Source organism: Pan paniscus, chromosome 9 (assembly GCF_029289425.2).
Source record: "Pan paniscus chromosome 9, NHGRI_mPanPan1-v2.0_pri, whole genome shotgun sequence".
Classification (NCBI taxonomy): domain Eukaryota; kingdom Metazoa; phylum Chordata; class Mammalia; order Primates; family Hominidae; genus Pan; species Pan paniscus.
The window spans coordinates 120,633,185-120,651,161 of NC_073258.2; the positions used below are offsets into that span (position 1 = coordinate 120,633,185).

A 17,977-nucleotide genomic window follows, 5' to 3' on the forward strand; every position below is an offset into this window, starting at 1 on the left:
CATCTGGCACAGAAGCTGCAATCAGGGTTGCTGCCTGGTTTAGTTTATACGAGTCCTCAGTCATTCCCCATGAGCAATTTGGTTTTAGCAGGTCCAGAATGATGAGCCGAATGAGGATGTGATGGGAAACACCCACCCTACATCCTCTAAGTTTTTAACGAGGGCACTAATCTCTGAAATTTCTCCTAGAATGTGGCAATAATTCTTCCATTTTACAATCTTGTCTGAGCAGGGTGGTAGTTTCAGGGTATCCCACTTGGCCCATCCTACCAGAATGGCCCCTTATTCATGGATTGTGGAATCAAATGGGAGGGTTCTGCCGGCATCTATCCAAATACACTTGCAGGGACTGGAGGAATGACCACAGGGGTGGTCTACGGATCCACAGGACCCACTGCAGAACAGACTTGGACCCCAAGTCCCTTTATCACCCGGCCCCTTATTGTCAGTGTCAGTGTTAGGTCACTGCAGGTATCTACCAGTCCTTAGAAATATGGGCATTTCCCTTCCTTCCATGCAGTCACTCTAGCAAATGGCTGTAGGTCCCTTTGGGAAAGGATGGGAGGAATACAAATCTTATACCCTTGTGATGGCATCCTGTGGTCCTTCCTCAAGGGGACCCTCTTCTTCTTCTCTCAATGGATGCTCGGTCTGTGAACTGACTTAAATCTGGAGACCAGGTGAGGGTCTGATGTCATCCTTCTGCTTGCCATTTCTTGATATTTTTTCACAATTATACAAATTAAGCAACTCCCTTGCAGCTGTCCATCTGTCTCACACCATGGCTGATTAGCCATCGTCAACTATCTCTGCAGGTCTGTGTTCCCTGGTTGCTTCTCTAGCTTGCTACTCATGTTGCCTCTGGTGTTAAAGGGCCAGCACCTGGCCTCTGTTCTTCCAGAATCCTGTCCTGCCCATTGATCACACAGAGCACAATTCTATCATCAGCCTCAGCCTACTGATGGCGGCCATTGCAGAATTTCTCAGAGATGCCTGTGCTCCCCACCCTGAACCAGGACATCCCTTCTTGCCTTTGGGAGGAGGATCCTCTGGGTACTCCTGTAGAAAGTTGTATTCATTTCCCCTGGCTACTCTAACAAAGTACCACAAACTGGGTGTCTTAAAGCAAAACAAAAGAAATGTATTTTCTTTCATTTCTGAAGGCTGGAAGTCCAAAATCAAGGTGTTGGCAGAGCCATGCTCCTTCCAAAGACTCTAGGGGAGGAAGCCTCTTTGCTCTTCCAGCTTCTGGCTTGTGGCAGCACAACTCCAATCTCTGCCTCCATCTTCACATGGCTATCCTCCTTTGTGTCTCTCTGAATGTCCTCTCCTCTTCTTAGAAAGACAGCTGTCATATTGGATTGGGGCTCACCCTAATTACCTCATCTTAACTTGATTACATCTACAAAGACTTGACTGAGGTCACATTCACAGGCACCAGGAGTTAGGATTTCAATGTTTCTTTTGGGGGAATGCAATTCAATCCATAACAATAGCCAGCTGGTAAGTTCCCAGGTCCTATATAGATAATCCATCCTAAAATTCCTACCTCCCTGCATCTTCTGACCCCTTCTTCAATCCTATGCTGAGGAGGTTCTGGTATTTCTACTCATTTGCTCTAAACCACTGTCATGGCCAAGCTCTAAGATGCCATCCTATCACACTGTTCAGACCAGTTCTAGGTCCTAACACTCAATCCAAGTCAAGGGCTTACATCAAGAGTGAGTGTCACAAATTCTCCCCCAGGCAGCCTTCTCTCCCCCACCTCCTTCCTCTATCCAACCCCGTGCAATGTTCAAGCACCAAGGCCATGGCTTTCTACCCCAAGGCCTCACTTTCTACCTGCAGCTCTTCCCAGTATTCTACAGGTGATAACTCGGATAACCCTGATGTCATTGCATGCCAGGAGTATCACCACCCAACTTATCGCCAGGGATGGGGTTCTTCTTGCCAGAACTCCAGTGAGTAATCCAGCTCCAGAATCCCATTTTGAGGGCTGCTTGCTGGAGCCACTCCTGACACCAACTGTCTTCTCTTGGGTTTTCCAGAAAGCAAAGCCTGAGGCAAAGTTCTCTGTGCTACTCCTTTATTAGGGAACACAATCCCAGGAAGGAGAGCAAGATAGGGAGGGGCAGAGCCACCACGAGGAGGGCAGATTACTGAGCTGTCTGCGGCCAAGTGCAACTGATTGTTCAATCTTGCAAGATCATTTCAAGAAACTGTCTGCCTCGGAAGCATCTACCGGGAGGGAGAAAGAGGGAAGAATTTTCCATTAACTCCTATTTTCCATTAATCAAAGTTTTGTCAAACTGGTCATTAACCCATAGCACTTTCAGGTTGTGCACATGTGGGTGCTGAGTGGGATTCTTCAATGCCTGCACTTCAAAAGGGAAGCCCAGGGATATGAGGCAAGGGGCCCATGGCGGCAGACCATGCAGGCATGGAGCAAGGCACTAGCTGGTTGACGTGCATGAAGTTAGTTGGAGCCCATCAAGAGCTGGTAGCAGCAGATGCCCTTGAAGCTAGAGACAGACGAAGCTGAGAGGATCTAAGGGGGTGCAAAATAAGGGTTTGCTAGAGTGGTCAGGGGATCATGGGCTCGATGGCCCAGAGGAGGGTATGTGCTCCATCCAAAGAAAGCAGCTGCACTCAGCCCCAGCCAATTGCTCGATCTTCTGATTTGTTTTCAAGAAAGCTAGTTTATTGAATTTTCTTTTAAAGTTGATAAGCAATTCAGATTTTAAACGTGATGTGGGCCAACACTGCAGGTCAAATAAAATATTTCTGAATATTGTCCACAGGGGCCCATAGGTTTGCAATTTCTGAGCTACTCATCTTATGGAACTGGGCCAGGTCGGGAAGGGGGCAGGGCCGAGCCTAACACTGGATGTCCTGACTCCAAGACCAGTGTTCTTTCCCCCATTTTTAGAAGGCTGGCCTTAGCAAGATCTCTAGCCTGCCATGAGTCAGGAATTTCCCCTCTCCAGGATCTAAGTGCACCCAGGTGAGGGCATTTCCCTCTAACTGCACCCAGGTGAGGGCACAGTCAACCCATCCCCTGCCCCATCCCTCACCCTGACAGGCTATTGGCCTCCCATGGGGGCTGGGTACTCAGGTCCCACTGATTCTCAGCCTTGTTGGCCTGGCTGATGAGGTGGAGCCAGTGGAATCCCACCACACTGCCAACCTGAGACCGGGGACCCATCAATCCTGCTCCCCCATTGCCTAGGACACCCCCGTGACGGATGAAGGGCCTGGGCCATGAATCATCTCTCTCACCTTTTCCCATCTCCCAGCCAGCTTCCCGGAGCTGGAAAGATGAATGTCTGCAGAATCTCACCTGCTCTCTTGAATAATTTCCCTTTAAAAGAGGCCAGTTATCAGTAATTCGTTACTCGTCTTTGTTAGCATAAACAAGACAGAGAAGTTGGGGTGGGGGATGATGCTTCCTGCTCCTCCTCCCAGCTTCTGCCACTGCCGCTGCCTTCATCATACCACTGTCACTCGGGCTGGCCTCCAACCTCAGTTCTGCCTTCCTGCTGTGGAGCAAAGCAAAGCAAAGCCAGGGTCTTAAGGAGAGCTGCTCCAGCTGGTGGCACCCTCTCTGGCAGATGGCATACAGCTGTTTCTGGTGACATCTGGATGAGCACAATCAGCTCCAATTGATGATTTCTTTTAATCTTGAATTAAATGTCACATGTTGTCTCTTTCTTTTATGGCCCATATACATCCCTGTCTGTGTTGTCTATAACTACAGAATAAGATATCACTGGCCAGGGACCACTTCTCTGAAAGCCAATCTTGTTCCTCGCAATCTGCATTTGTTGGAATATAAAACTGGCCCCCAAGGCAGGAATGTGGAGGACCTGGAACAGCAGGGAAGACCCTGGGAAGGACAAATGTCAGAATCACAAAACAAGGACCAAAGCCCATTCCATTACCCCTGGAGCCTTTCTTGGCAGGGGGTGTGTGCCGCAGCAGGATGAGCCCTTGGAGGTGATGGCGGTTTCTCTCAAAGGCACAGTTCCAGGATTCGGCCCTGCCGGGGTGAGAACTATCAAGAACCAAGGGAGGGAGCAAGGCCTTTTGAATGCTAAGAACCAGGGCAAGTGGCCAGACAGGCAGACAAGTCCCCCATCCCTCCTCTTCTGAGCAGAAGCAAAGAAAACAAGAAAAGGACAGAAATTTCAGTGTGGTTTGTCGCCTGGTTAGGGACTGTAGCTAATTTTTTTATGCCACCACCAGAAGACCAGGACGAAGTGATTTTTCTCTGGACTTCACTCCTAACTTCCAAATTCTTTCCCCGTTTCTCATATCCAGCAATATCTCATCCTATAATGACAATGGCAGCATCGCACATGTCATTCAAGGGCTTAAGTTTTATAGCTCTCCCCTCCCTCCATCTATTCTCCAGCATCTATAGGACATCACAAAACTATAAATCGGATCATGCCACCCCCTTGATTAAAAACCTTGAGTGATATCCCATTGCCTTCAAGATCAAGTTCAAAGCCCTGAACATGCCCTGTAGCGCGCCCTGGCCTCTGACCACTCTTGACCCTCATCCTGCATGCCCCCCCAATTGCTCCTGCCACGCAGGTCTTCTTTCAGCCTCTAGGGAGCCTTCTGCCTCTTCCTACCACAGGACCTTTGCACGTATTAGTCCTTCTACCTGGAATGGCCTCTCCACTCTACCGCCACCCCCAGCCTCCCATTTAGTAACTCTGTAACTCCTATTTATCTGTCAGGTCTTGACTTAAGCATTGGGTTATCCAGAAGGCCTTCCTCGCTGCCCTAGACTATATCAGACATGCCTTGTTCTCCTGCCTTTATGCTTCAGTTACCCAGTGAACTCGTAATGATTTGCCTAACATCCATTCTCTCCACTAGACTTCATGTCCATGAGATGAGGGGCTGTGCCCTGTCTGCTGCTACTTGCTCAGGGGCAAGTACAGAGCCTGCCACAGAGATGCCCTTTGTGGAATGAATGAATGAGGGAGGGACTGTATGTGAGGGCATCCTGGCCCAACTGCTCTCTACATAGCTGGTCTCGCTGCAGACTCTCTTCACTGTCTTCAGCCTCTGTCTCTTCCTCCACCATCAGAGATCCTTGTCCTCTGCTCAGACTCCTCAACTAAGGCCATTTCTCATCACCTTTTCTGGTCCGTGGCAGTGCAGGGTCCTTGTTCTGACCTCTAGCTCACCTCCTCTTTGGCTTCAGGGTGAAATGGGTCTCCCTGAGGCTGAGGAGCCCCAGCTGCCTGCCTTCTCCTGCAGGAGGGGCCTGACTAGAGCTCTCCAGCTGTACCGCCTCCTCCCCAGCTTCCACCTATCCTCAGGGAGGGACCTGGAGCTCACACTCCAGACCCCAATCTAAGGTCACGGTCTCATCCCAGACCACAGTGGCATGAATAAAACAACACAGAGCATTTGTGATTCAGTGGCTGCTCTATCCTTCTGTCTCCAGCTGGCCCAAAGGGAGACCCAAAGCCAGCATGATTTTAGAGAGGTTTGGGGGCATTTGCCACAGGATGGTGGGGTAATGACTGGGATCCTTGCTGCCAGAGGCCAGCTGTCCAGTGATGGATGTTAATATCCTCTCTCTGGGAACCCAGAAAATGGTTGTGCCATCATTTGCATATATTTGCATCTCCTACACTGCCATCTATCCCAGGGTCTGCAACCTCTGCCTGGGAGCCACGCTGGCCAGCAGGCTGGTTTTCCTTGGCAGGCAGCCTGGAAATCCTCCCACCCCAGCTGCCCTTGACATGGTGGATGCTGCGCCTGCATCCCCAACCCTCTCAGGCCCCCCAGGATGGCAGCTCTGCTTTCTGCTCATGAATAGGCAGCCAGTCGATGACAGCTCAGCTACTTCTCACACCCGCTCCCCCACCAGGGCAGGGTGTGCAGTCAGGCTTCCCACCCACCCTCACCTCCCCTTGTCCTACCCCAAGTGGAAAGAGCTTGGTAACCTGGCGTTTGCTCACTCATTCATTCAGTAGGCTTACTGAGCACATACTAAGTGCCAGGTGCTGTGCTGGGGATTGGGTCTATAAGGAAAGCAGAGGGGCCATTCTGAGAGCTAGCCAGGGTGCCGCTCACCACGCTGGGGTCCAATAACCTGGGGCTATGTTCTTCCCATTGTCCTCGCTTTACCATCTGCCACACTGGACCTGAAGTTTCCATCCTTGGCCCTTCAAGGGCTCCGTCTTCAGCACCACTCACTGCAAGTGCCTCTCCCAGAAGGGCAAGAGCCTTCCCTGTTTGGGGCACAATGTGGGTGGAGATGTGGGCCACACCCACAGGAACTTCCTGGCCCTGGCCCCTGTACTTCCTCAGGGATGAAACGGGCCTTTCACCCCAGTGGGCAGGTAGGGGTCTCAATAATGGTTTTCCTTTTTTGGCATCTGGCCCCATAAACATGACAGCAGACGGGGCAGTATGGAGCTAAGAATGACAATGGCTTATGTAGATGAAGCCCACGGTTCACTGTGGGAAAGCCAAATTTCAAACTGGGCCTGTCCTGGGGATTCTTGGGGGCCTCAAGCCTCATGGTCCAGACCCTGTGAGCACAGTTGTCTTTGGCCAGTTCCCAAGAGGCCAAGGCTCCTGACAACAGTCCAAAGGCTCAAGCAGACAAGGGCGGCTTCCCCTTCCCAGTGCAGCAGAAGTGGAGACTTGGTTGACATCTTCCTTCCTGGTGGCCTCTCCTCCTCTGTTCTCTGTTTGTCTTGGTGGCTCTAAGTTCTCCAATTCCTCCAGGCTAGAAACCTCACTTTTCTAGGTCATCACTCTCCCCGTGTGGCAACCCCAGTCCAGCCAGTTGCCGCATCCTCTTTCAGAATGCTTTTTGCAGCTGTCTCTGCTACCATCACAGTTGAGCCTGGAATGATGACACTGTTACTGCAGCCTCTTGGCCAGTCTCCCATCTTTGATCCAACTTATTCTGCTGCCAGATTAAAAGTAAAATTCCTAAAACAAAATCCCATCAATACTTTCGGTGACCCCCCTATTACCCATAGAATAGAGCCATTTCTCACTCTCGTGCCATAGTTTTTACCACAGCACCTAACACAGTGCCTACTACAGGTGATAATAATGGTAGCTAACATTTTTGGCATAATGACCACGTGCCCCAAACTGTTTCAAGTGTTTGATTTGTATTATTTAATCCATTCAGCAACCCGGCAAGGTAACTACTATTACTACATTTTACAAACAAACTAAGGCACAAAATGATTAAGGAACTTGCTTAAAGTCCTACAGCTAGTAAGTGGGAGAGCTGGGATTTGAATGCTTGCGATCTGACTCAAGAGCCCACACTTTCAACCACCATGCAGAAATATACCCCAGATGGAGAATTAATGTATGTTGTACGTATAAATACATGCATTCATGAACCAATAGATGAAAAGATGAGTGACTGAATTAATGAAGTTACTCCACATCATAGGTCCCCAAGACAAAGGTACTGATACTTTCTAGAATAGTTTCATTGTGCCTTCTTCTGAGCAGAGACAGTGTAACATAATTGTTATGGGCATGGGCTATGGTATCAGGCTTGGATTTGAATTCTGGTGTCGCCATTTATTGGCCATGTAGGTTTGGCAAGTTATTTGAGCTTTGCCACCTCTATTTCCACTTCTGAAAATGGGAATAATAATAGCACTGATTGTGGATCAAATGAAGTCATGGTTATCTAGCACAAAGCACAATGCTTGGTAAGTGGCGAGGGCTCAATGCACAGCCACCACAGTTCCCATGAGAGCTGTCCTTTGTCCCCACTGTTTCCATGGTCTAAGCAACAAGGTTGAAATGTGCAAAATGTGATTTGTGCTCTGTTGGCTAAAGACAGCAGGTGTGTTGGTCAACAAGGGTGGAAAAGGAGGAAAGTGGTGGGCTCCAGGTGCAGAGAGGGGACCCAAGAAGGTCTAGAAATGGCAGAGAGGAAGCATCCACCACCCGGCGTGCACATCACACAAAGACGGTTCTGCTTCCCTCGCCTGTTTAATATGAAACTCAGTGAGAATTGATGAAGTCATTTTTTAAGCCATAAAGCACTGCAAACACATTTGTATTATTTTTCTTCTGTGCCATGGGTAGTTTTTTTTTTTTTCAATTCTCAGATGTTTAGCAAACACGGGCTATCTTCCAAAAAATGTAATTTTGTGGATGGATACATTTAAAAATGGTATGCTTTGGTCAAGTCGGTAATGTCTATTTTTCTTTATTGATGACTTCTCGTTTCAGTGGGTCACTGACAAGAAAATTCACCTGGAGGCCAAATTGTCTCTAATAACAAGTCCAAGACATGCATTCCAGCTGGAATCCTCTTCCCGGATGGTAAGTTGCCTAGGAACAAAGACTGGGTCTTCCTCATCTTTTGTTGCAGGGGCCAACAGTGCCTGGCAAGACAGGTGGACACTCGGTGACTGCAGACTGGATTCTAGCTCATCTGACCAGGTTCAAATCTCAGCTCTACCATTAGCTGTGTGAACTTGGAGAAGTGATTTCATGCCTTTGAGGCTCAGTTTTCTTAATTAAAGTGGGAATAATCTTAGTAACCTATTTTATAGGGTTACTGTGAAGATTTCTCTCTCTTGTCTCTCCCCCACCCCTCTCTCTCTTTCATCTCTTCCCCACCCCCCTCTCTCATCTCTCCCCCACCCCTCTCTCTCTCATCTCTCCCCCAACCCTCTCTCTCTCGTCTCTCCCCCACCCCTCTCTCTCTCATCTCTTCCCCACCCCCCTCTCTCTCTCATCTCTCCCCCACCCCTCTCTCTCTCTTGTCTCTCCCCCACCCCTCTCTCTCTCATCTCTTCCCCACCCCCTCTCTCTCTCATCTCTCCCCCACCCCTCTCTCTCTCGTCTCTCCCCCACCCCTCTCTCTCTCTTGTCTCTCCCCCACCCCTCTCTGTCTCTCATCTCTCCCCTACCCCTCCCTCTCTCTCTCCTCTCTCCCTCATCCCTCTCTCTCTCATCTCTTCCCCACCCCCCTCTCTCTCATCTCTCCCCCACCCCCCTCTCTCTCGTCTCTACCCCACCCCTCTCTCTCTCGTCTCTCCCCCACCCCTCTCTCTCTCATCTCTCCCCCACCCCCCTCTCTCTCGTCTCTACCCCACCCCTCTCTCTCTCGTCTCTCCCCCACCCCTCTCTCTCTCTCATCTCTTCCCCACCCCCCTCTCTCTCTCATCTCTCCCCCACCCCTCTCTCTCTCGTCTCTCCCCCACCCCTCTCTCTCTCTCATCTCTTCCCCACCCCCCTCTCTCTCTCATCTCTCCCCCACCCCTCTCTCTCTCTTGTCTCTCCCCCACCCCTCTCTCTCTCATCTCTTCCCCACCCCCTCTCTCTCTCATCTCTTCCCCACCCCTCTCTCTCTCGTCTCTCCCCCACCCCTCTCTCTCTCTCATCTCTTCCCCATCCCCCTCTCTCTCATCTCTCCCCCACCCCCCTCTCTCTCGTCTCTACCCCACCCCTCTCTCTCTTGTCTCTTCCCCACCCCTCTCTCTCTCTCATCTCTCCCCTACCCCTCCCTCTCTCTCTCCTCTCTCCCTCATCCCTCTCTCTCTCTCATCTCTTCCCCACCCCCCTCTCTCTCATCTCTCCCCCACCCCCCTCTCTCTCGTCTCTACCCCACCCCTCTCTCTCTCTTGTCTCTCCCCCACCCCTCTCTCTCTCATCTCTCCCCCACCTCCCTCTCTCTCATCTCTACCCCACCCCTCTCTCTCTCGTCTCTCCCCCACCCCTCTCTCTCTCATCTCTCCCCCACCCCTCTCTCTCTCTCTTGTCTCTCCCCTACCCCTCTCTCTCTCATCTCTTCCCCACCCCCCTCTCTCTCTCATCTCTCCCCCACCCCTCTCTCTCTCGTCTCTCCCCCACCCCTCTCTCTCTCTCATCTCTTCCCCACCCCCCTCTCTCTCTCATCTCTCCCCCACCCCTCTCTCTCTCATCTCTTCCCCACCCCCCTCTCTCTCATCTCTCCCCCACCCCCCTCTCTCTCTCATCTCTTCCCCACCCCTCTCTCTCTCTTGTCTCTCCCCCACCCCTCTCTCTCTCTCATCTCTTCCCCACCCCCCTCTCTCTCATCTCTCCCCCACCCCCCTCTCTCTCGTCTCTACCCCACCCCTCTCTCTCTCATCTCTTCCCCACCCCTCTCTCTCTCTCATCTCTCCCCTACCCCTCCCTCTCTCTCTCCTCTCTCCCTCATCCCTCTCTCTCTCATCTCTTCCCCACCCCCCTCTCTCTCTCATCTCTCCCCCACCCCTCTCTCTCTCTCATCTCTACCCCACCCCTCTCTGTCTCTCATCTCTTCCCCACCCCTCTCTCTCTCTCTCATCTCTCCCCTACCCCTCCCTCTCTCTCTCCTCTCTCCCTCATCCCTCTCTCTCTCTCATCTCTTCCCCACCCCCCTCTCTCTCATCTCTCCCCCACCCCCCTCTCTCTCGTCTCTACCCCACCCCTCTCTCTCTCGTCTGTCCCCCACCCCTCTCTCTCCTCCCTCGTCTCTACCCCACCCCTCTCTCTCTCGTCTCTTCCCCACCCCTCTCTCTCTCGTCTCTTCCCCACCCCTCTCTCTCTCTCTTGTCTCTCCCCCACCCCTCTCCTCCCTCCCTGCCTCTCCATGTTGGGCCTAAACAGTCATTTCAATCATAAAACATCCCTTGTGTTCATATAGCCCTCTGCAGTCCACAAGGTGCTCTCAAATGCATTATTTCATAAATAGATACAATTATTTGTCCATTAAAAAGGTAGATTTAAATTTAAAAAATGCCTGATCTCATTTTATCAGAAATAAAGAAACATTAGCATCCCCATCTCTCAGATGAGGAAGCTGAGCTCAAAGATTTGGCCAGGGTCATATAGCACGCAGAGCTAGGACGCAAACCAGGCTTTCTAACACCAACTCCAGATCCCTTTGAGTTAAAGGAAATCAGGCAATAGTTCTAAAACGAATGACATTTACTCAAGCTGAGCCTAATGCAGTTCTCAGATATCCTGACCTTCAGAGGGGGAGAAATCGGTCAAGCCAGGTGGTCAGCATCAAGTGAAGCAAACAACCAGCTGAGAGACTGAATTTTTCCCTATTTCTTCAGGCTGCTGTTTGTGGCAGGAGCAGAGAATAGCAGGTGGAGACACAGGCTCAGTGTGGTGTGAATCAGGAAAGATCTGGGGGCATATCTGGGAGTGGCCTCTCTGTGAATTTGCTGCCTCCAAGTGCTGGATTCTCCAAGAGGCACCAATAAAGGCTGGGTGCACTCAGATGGACTTCTCTGTGCCAGAAGGGTACCCATGTGTAAGCATCTGTCATCACCTCAATGGCTTTGTACAGAGATAAGATGGTTACCATTATAATTCTTTCCACTTTTAAGATGGATAAACTTAGGCTTGAACTGTTCAAGTTCATACAGCTAGTAATGGCAGCAAGATTCAAATGTGTGGCTGTCTCACCTCAAAGTCCATTCTCTTTCCAAAAAGCCAAATGAGGTGGCAAAGGGGAATAGCAGAAGGAGATATATGGCTTTAGGTGTGGACAGTGAGGGGTTAGGAGTAGGAGGAGGAAGGCACTGGACAATGCATTAATTTGGAGAGTCAAGTTATGTAGAAAACTATTGACATGGTGATACAAATGGCTCACTCACCTCTTTATTTATTTTAGGTTGTGTGTTTTTAATTGCAGTAGCCATCTCCAAAAATGCCATCCAGTAACCATGCCCTTGTGTGCTGCCCTTTCCATGAATCTGAGCTAGCCCCATAATTAGCTTTTGGCCATTGGATGGTGGTGGAAGTGATGCTGTGTGACTTTTGAAGCTGAGTTACAAGCAGCCTTGGAGAGTCTTTCTAGACCTCGTGGAGGGCTCACTCTGGGGGAAGCCAACCAGCATGTAAGGAGCATAACTGCCCTGAGACCGCCGTGTTGTTAGGATGCCCAGCTAGCTATGTGGAGAAGCTGCATAGACTGAGGGAGAAGCCCAGCTAGTCTCCAGTTATTCCTGCCACCCTAACTGAGGCACCAGACCCATGAGCAAAGAAACCATCATGGATGTCCTGTCCCATCCAGCTTCTGTGACTGTAACTGTATGAGGACCCCAGTGAAAACCACGCAGCTGAGCCTAGTCAACACACAGAGCTATGGAAGATAATAGTAAATTGTTGCTTTAAGCCACTTAGTGTTTATTTGTTTGTTTGGAGGGGGTCGGGGGCAGAGAGATTATGCAGCAGTCGAAAACCAGAACACTTGCATAAATCTCTATGAAGCTGGACATCTCTCTAGACCTGAAGAAGCTCCAGAATGCCCTGAGCCTGGCGTGACTACAGGGCCACTCTATTCCCCCGCTGGAATGATCCAGAGTGCCAGGAAAACAGGCCCTTCACACAAGGCCCTGAGTTTGTTTCCTGGTTGCTCCATGACTAGCTGCAAAACTTTAGACAAGCCAGTGCTCTCTCAGCCTGAATTTTCCCATCTGCAAAGTTAGGCAATAGAGTCAATGGATCATCAAAGACTCTTCTGCTTCTCTGCCTCATGAAATATCACTCTGTGCCTAAGAGATGAACACACCACCTAGAATTCTCCCTCTAGGCGTGCCCTTTCTCGGTTCACTCACATGATAGGCATAAAGGCACAAGGAGAAAGGAGCTCATCTGCGCTGTTTCTGGGCTTCAGGAATCTCCAGTCACCAAGTGAGGCTGTGGGAGGGCCAGACATGCCAGCCAGTACCCAGGTTCCCAGCCCCATGCCCCTCCTCAGCCTCCCTTGAGTTTTCCAGTGCTAAAGAGGGAGCACCTGCTCCAAGGCCCAGGTAGTTCTGGAATCCCAGCTCTACCTGAGAAGAGGAAGTTCCTGCCTGCCAAAGAAGAGGGGCCTCCTGAGAGGAGTAGGCTTCTCGGTGGCTGCAAAGCGTCTGGTGACAATATTTGTGTCTAAAAATACAGCAGCTGAGAACCAGCTAATTGCAGCCTCTGGAGTCATTCATAGCTCAGCGTTTCACACCACACTTGCACCTCTTCCAGTGTTTCTCAGGAGCTGCCACGAAGTAGGCCACTTATGGGAGGAAACCCAGCCAGGAGGGCCCAGGATTGGGCCTAAGGTCCAGGGCATCCTTTCACCCAAGAGCCCAGCCTGGTACGGGTATGTAGCTGGCACCTAGGAATAGAGCAAAGAGAGCAAGTTTCTCAAGTCAGCTGAATCCCCGCCCCTCTACTCAGATGCCCTTGGCCACTTGCCCATCAGGATCCATTCAGACCTGTTGGGGCCCCTCAAAAGGCAATGGCCCAGGTATAACCTCATGAGTGAGATGTACTCGAAGAGATGCACAAGGTCCAGGAATTACCTTGCTGGAGACGGCCTTCTGTCCTGGACCTGCAGCCGGCAGGGTGCTAACCTTTGAGCTAGGACCTCTGCTGGACTGGGTCATGGGCTAAGCAGGGGTTGGGACCCCATAGCTCCCTGCTGTGGATCCTCCTTTCTTTCAGAACTTCTCAGATGGCTCCTGTCTCGTCTACCAGGATAAAGGGCATGACTCAAGGTCACAGGATGTGACGATCTGAGAACTTCAGCCACAGCCTCTCTGGTGCCCCACACTGCCTGAACACACAGTGGACGAAGGTCATGGCAAAAGTAGAAGGAACCCTACGTGGGGAATGTGTTTGCCTCAGGCTTTAGGAGAAGGAATTTTTTTTTTCTTAATCAGGGAGGCATTTTAAAAGCACAAGGCCAAACTAACATTTGTGTAGTATTTTTCACTTGGCAAAATGCTGTCACACACCTAGTGCTGGGTGGTTCCCATGTTAATTAGATGAGGTGGTTATTATTATGGCGTCCACTTTATGGGTAATTAAACTGAGGATCAGAGGGGCTGAGTCATTTCCCCAGGGTCACCAAAGTCATGACCAGCCTTGAACTCAAGTCAGGAGCCCTCCTGCTGGGTCAGCAGGCCCAGCACCGCCTCCTGGCCCAGCTTAGAAGCTTGACTAGTCAGCCCCATTGGGGTCCCAGATTACAGAAATGCCACACTCCGGCCACGCAGCCCTGAATCCAACCTAAATCCAGCTCCATCAGCTTCCCCCTATCTGCGAAATTCATTTGAATCCCACTCTGAATCTGGATCCATTAGCCTTTGACCTATGAGAAATGAGTCAGAGCCTAAGAAAAAGCGGGCACCTAGAGAAAGCAGGGAGCAAAAAACAGAGTTTCTGAGAGCAGGGGCCCTCTGCTTGATGGTCAGCTCCTCCCCTGGCACCTGGGCCAGGTCAGCCGATGCTCTGTGTGGCCAAGAGAGGGCCAGACCTAACCTCTGGCTGTGAGTGGCTGGGATGGCGAGCAAGACCCAGCTGCATATCTGTCTTTAGCCCCTGCAACTGGGAGAGCAGCAATTCAGAGATCAGCCGTTTCACCCTTCTTCCTATTCACCGCGGGCGTGATGGAACACCTTGACATTCTTTAACGAAAGTTCAACTCCACTGCCACTCGGGGCGCTGCATGAGGAATGAGGTTTATGTTGAATCCCAGAATCACAGAAATTAGAGATGAAAAAGGATGCTGAGGTCAGAAGCAGCCCATCCCCATGGGGCCAAGTGCAAGTTCTTCTCGGTAATAGACTTTCCCTTTATTCCTCCAGTCCAGGTGGCTGCCTCCCCGGAGACCATTCTCCACTGTTTCTCGGAGAAGACAACTGTTGATAGAAATGAGAAGTCTGTGCTGATCCCTGCATGATTTGCTTTGAAATTTATTAATCATCCAAAAGCCGGTGAAGAGGGGAAAAAAGAGAATGTAAACTCATCTGGTAGCCAGCGTGCCTGAGTGCGAAGGAGGAGGAGAGCCAGAACCCTCTGGGTTTCCAGCTTGCTATAGCTCTAGGGCAGCATGGGACAGTGTAGACTGATCACTGACTTGCTATGTAACCTGGCAGAATTTTGACTTCCCTGAGCCTCAGTTTTCTCATCTGCAAAATGGGAGCTCATGATGCCTATGCACAGGGCTGTTGGAAGATTAGAGTTAACAAAGGTTTAGCGCCTCATATTGTGCCTGACCCATGTGAATTACTCCGTAAATGGTAACGATTATTACTATCATTACTTTATGACTCTCCCCTCTCCAGATCCGTGTCCCTGTCTGTAACACAGGGCTAAGCAAGTTCTTCAGCTATTGGGTTTCATCCACTCAACATTCCACTGGCACTTCCAGAGCTGCCACCACACTTCAGACTCCCAAGGCTAACAATGACCAAGAAAGACAGATTCTCTGACGTCACGGAGCTTACTGTCTTTATGAATTTCCAGGGAGAAGGGTGCTAAGATGCTAATATGGATACTAACCATCTGATGCAATATTCTCCTGCACAGATTGTGACCTATGACTCACTGGGACATGATAGAGGTCACAGAAATGCCAATGACATTCCAAAGACAGTCTGGGAGTGTGTTGTCTAGCTTCTTAGCAAACCCCACCCCCACGGTGGCATGACCCCTGTACCATCTTCTCCCACCCTGGGATCTCCTTCCTACCCCTCTGCCCATGTCAATCTGGAAGGTACTTTTATACACACACACACACACTCCTAATAGCATCTAAATCAGTCACTCTCAACCTTGGCTGTGCATTAGTGATGCTTACCTATGACAGGGCTGGGCCCAGGCCACACCCAAATCCATTAAAGCAGAGCGTCTGGGGTGGGACCCAAGCATCAGAGTTATTGGCATCTTCCCAGCTCGAGAACCAGTGCTCTAAGCGGATGTGGTCGTCGGGGGAAAGGCAAGGACCTCTGGTCTTTACAATCTTCTTGATATCACTGAATAACCTCAGTTTCTCTGTCTGGGCAAGGAGGGTACTAATACCTCCCTCTCCAGGCCATGATGAAGGTAAAACAATATTCTGAAAGAACCTCAGTAATCCTGCCCAGATGAGAGGCACTGGCCCTGTGGCCTCTGGGCAGATTCACTGGAGAAAGTGGTGGGTGTGAGGGTTTCTCTGGGGGCCAACACTGAGACTTCCCAGTGTTTGCTCTACCAGGGTGAGCATCATTGTGGTGAATGTCCCTTGCAGAGCTCACATCTGTTGCACCAGGATACTTCCCCTGAAGCTGAGCTGCCAGCCCCAGCCTCCCATTCCCCCACCTCCTTACCATGCCCTTCCTCTCCTTCTCTGGCCAGGCCCGAGTCCTGCCATCTCTAGATGCTGCATTTCCAATACTTTCGGCCCAATAAATAGTTGGCAGGTGTCAGGTTCCCAGGTTTGAAAGGGGTCTATATTAATCACAGAGATACACACCTGTCAGGAGTCCAGCTAATGTCCTTCAGAGAGCCCTGGAGGAGAGCGGGAGAGGCAGGGCTGATCTGAGGGCGGAGCACACTGAGGAGTAAGGAGAGGCTGGGATGTGCTAGGGCCACCAGACTAGGATGTACTGGGGCTGCCAGACCTGTCCACGGAGTCCAGGCGGGGGACTCCCACATGTCTCAGACATCATGAGGGGCTACAGAAGCAGCATGAAAACAGTCCCCACCCTCGCCCAGTTCATGACCTATATTGGGAGTGACACACGCTGGGCTTTAAGATGCTTGCCAAGCAACATACAGGCAAGTGCAAAGTAGTGAATCCAGGTTGAGGAAGCGGGTGAGAAGAAATATCAGGTGAGAAGCAGACCTGGGGGTTGGGAGAATGGGGTAGGAAGAGTCCCAGATATGCAGTGAAAAGTCATGCCCTGTTAATGGGGAGAGAATAGAAGGAGGGGAGGGGAGTGGAGGGAAGAGGAAGGGAGCAGAGGGGCTGAGGGGGAGGGGAGGGGAGAGGAGGAGAGAGGAAGGGAGGGGAGGAGACAGGAGAGGAGGGGAGGAGAAGGGAGGGGACAGGAGAGGAGGGGAGGAGAAGGGAGGGGAGTAGGAAGAAGGCAGTGCACATTGCATGCAGTAAGGAAAGTATTATGTTATAAAACTTTGTTTCAGCTTTTTGTGGGGTGAGTGTGTGTACTGGGTCCTGAGATAAAATTTCTTTCTTACATGATCTAAGAAGTATGTGTGCATCACAGGCGTCCAGGCTTTGAGCCTGGGATCAGCACAGTTCCTGACTCTGACCCACACACCATGAGCCAAAGCTCTAGACCTTTCAGAAATTCTTCACCATCAGAAAAATGGAGGTGGCACGCCCTGCAGCAGCTGATCAACTTCCCAGATGTGCTGCGAGCCTGCAGTAAGAGAATGGATGTGAAAGTGCTTTGTAAACTGAAAATTCCAATGAGAAAAATCCATTATCATTAGGTACAGTTAACCAGAAACCTAAGAGGTAAACTTAGATCTGGATTTTGGGGGGTTTCTTTGTTTGTTTGCTTTTTGAGATGGAGTCTCACTCTCTCGCCCAGGCTGGAGTCCAGTGGCACGATCTCAGTTCACTGCAACCTCTGCCTCCTGGGTTCAAGCAATTCTCCTGCCTCAGCCTCCTGAGTAGCTGGGATTACAGGCGTATGCCACCACGCCCAGCTAATTTTTGTATTTTTAGTAGAGACAGGGTTTCACCATGTTGGTCAGGCTGGTCTCGAACTCCTGACCTCATGATCTGCCTGCCTTGGCCTCCGAAAGTGCTGGGATTACAGGCGTGAGCCAACACACCCGGCCTAGATCTGGATTTTGAAGAAGAAGAAGAAGATAATGATGACGATGATGACAGCTAATGCTTAGATGGTGCTTGCTATGCACTAGGCACTGTCCTATGATGGGTGGAATACAGGCTGTGGGGAAAGAGGGGCTGCTCTCTGTGGCAAGAGATGGGAACTGAGCTAGGCAGGTGGCTACAGCCACAAGAAGCCCTGGCTACTGGGCTGCAGCATATGGCAGATCACACCAAACAGAGATAGTACATTTTGGGGTTGGGTGCACAGGGACAGATCATCTGGAGTATGACTTGGTTTCCTTTGGGTGTCCTGAAGTCCCCAGCAAGAATGCTGAAACATGTCTGTCATGTTCCCTTCTACAGGAGAAAGAGATAGAAGTG

General features: G+C 50.6%; 1 long non-coding RNA gene across 2 annotated transcripts; it reads left to right on the forward strand.

The window, feature by feature from the left end:
- Positions 1 to 7,599: 7,599 nt before the first annotated feature.
- On the forward strand, positions 7,600 to 17,270 carry LOC117975051 (uncharacterized). 2 transcript variants are annotated; one of them, XR_010113406.1, is made up of 3 exons: positions 7,600 to 8,343; positions 14,616 to 15,050; positions 17,000 to 17,270. It is a non-coding gene; the product is annotated as an uncharacterized LOC117975051 (long non-coding RNA). The 2 variants fall into 2 exon arrangements; XR_010113407.1 differs by lacking the exon at positions 17,000 to 17,270 and having other exon boundaries at positions 7,600 to 7,858; positions 8,251 to 8,343; positions 14,616 to 15,919.
- The last annotated feature ends 707 nt before the right edge of the window (positions 17,271 to 17,977 follow it).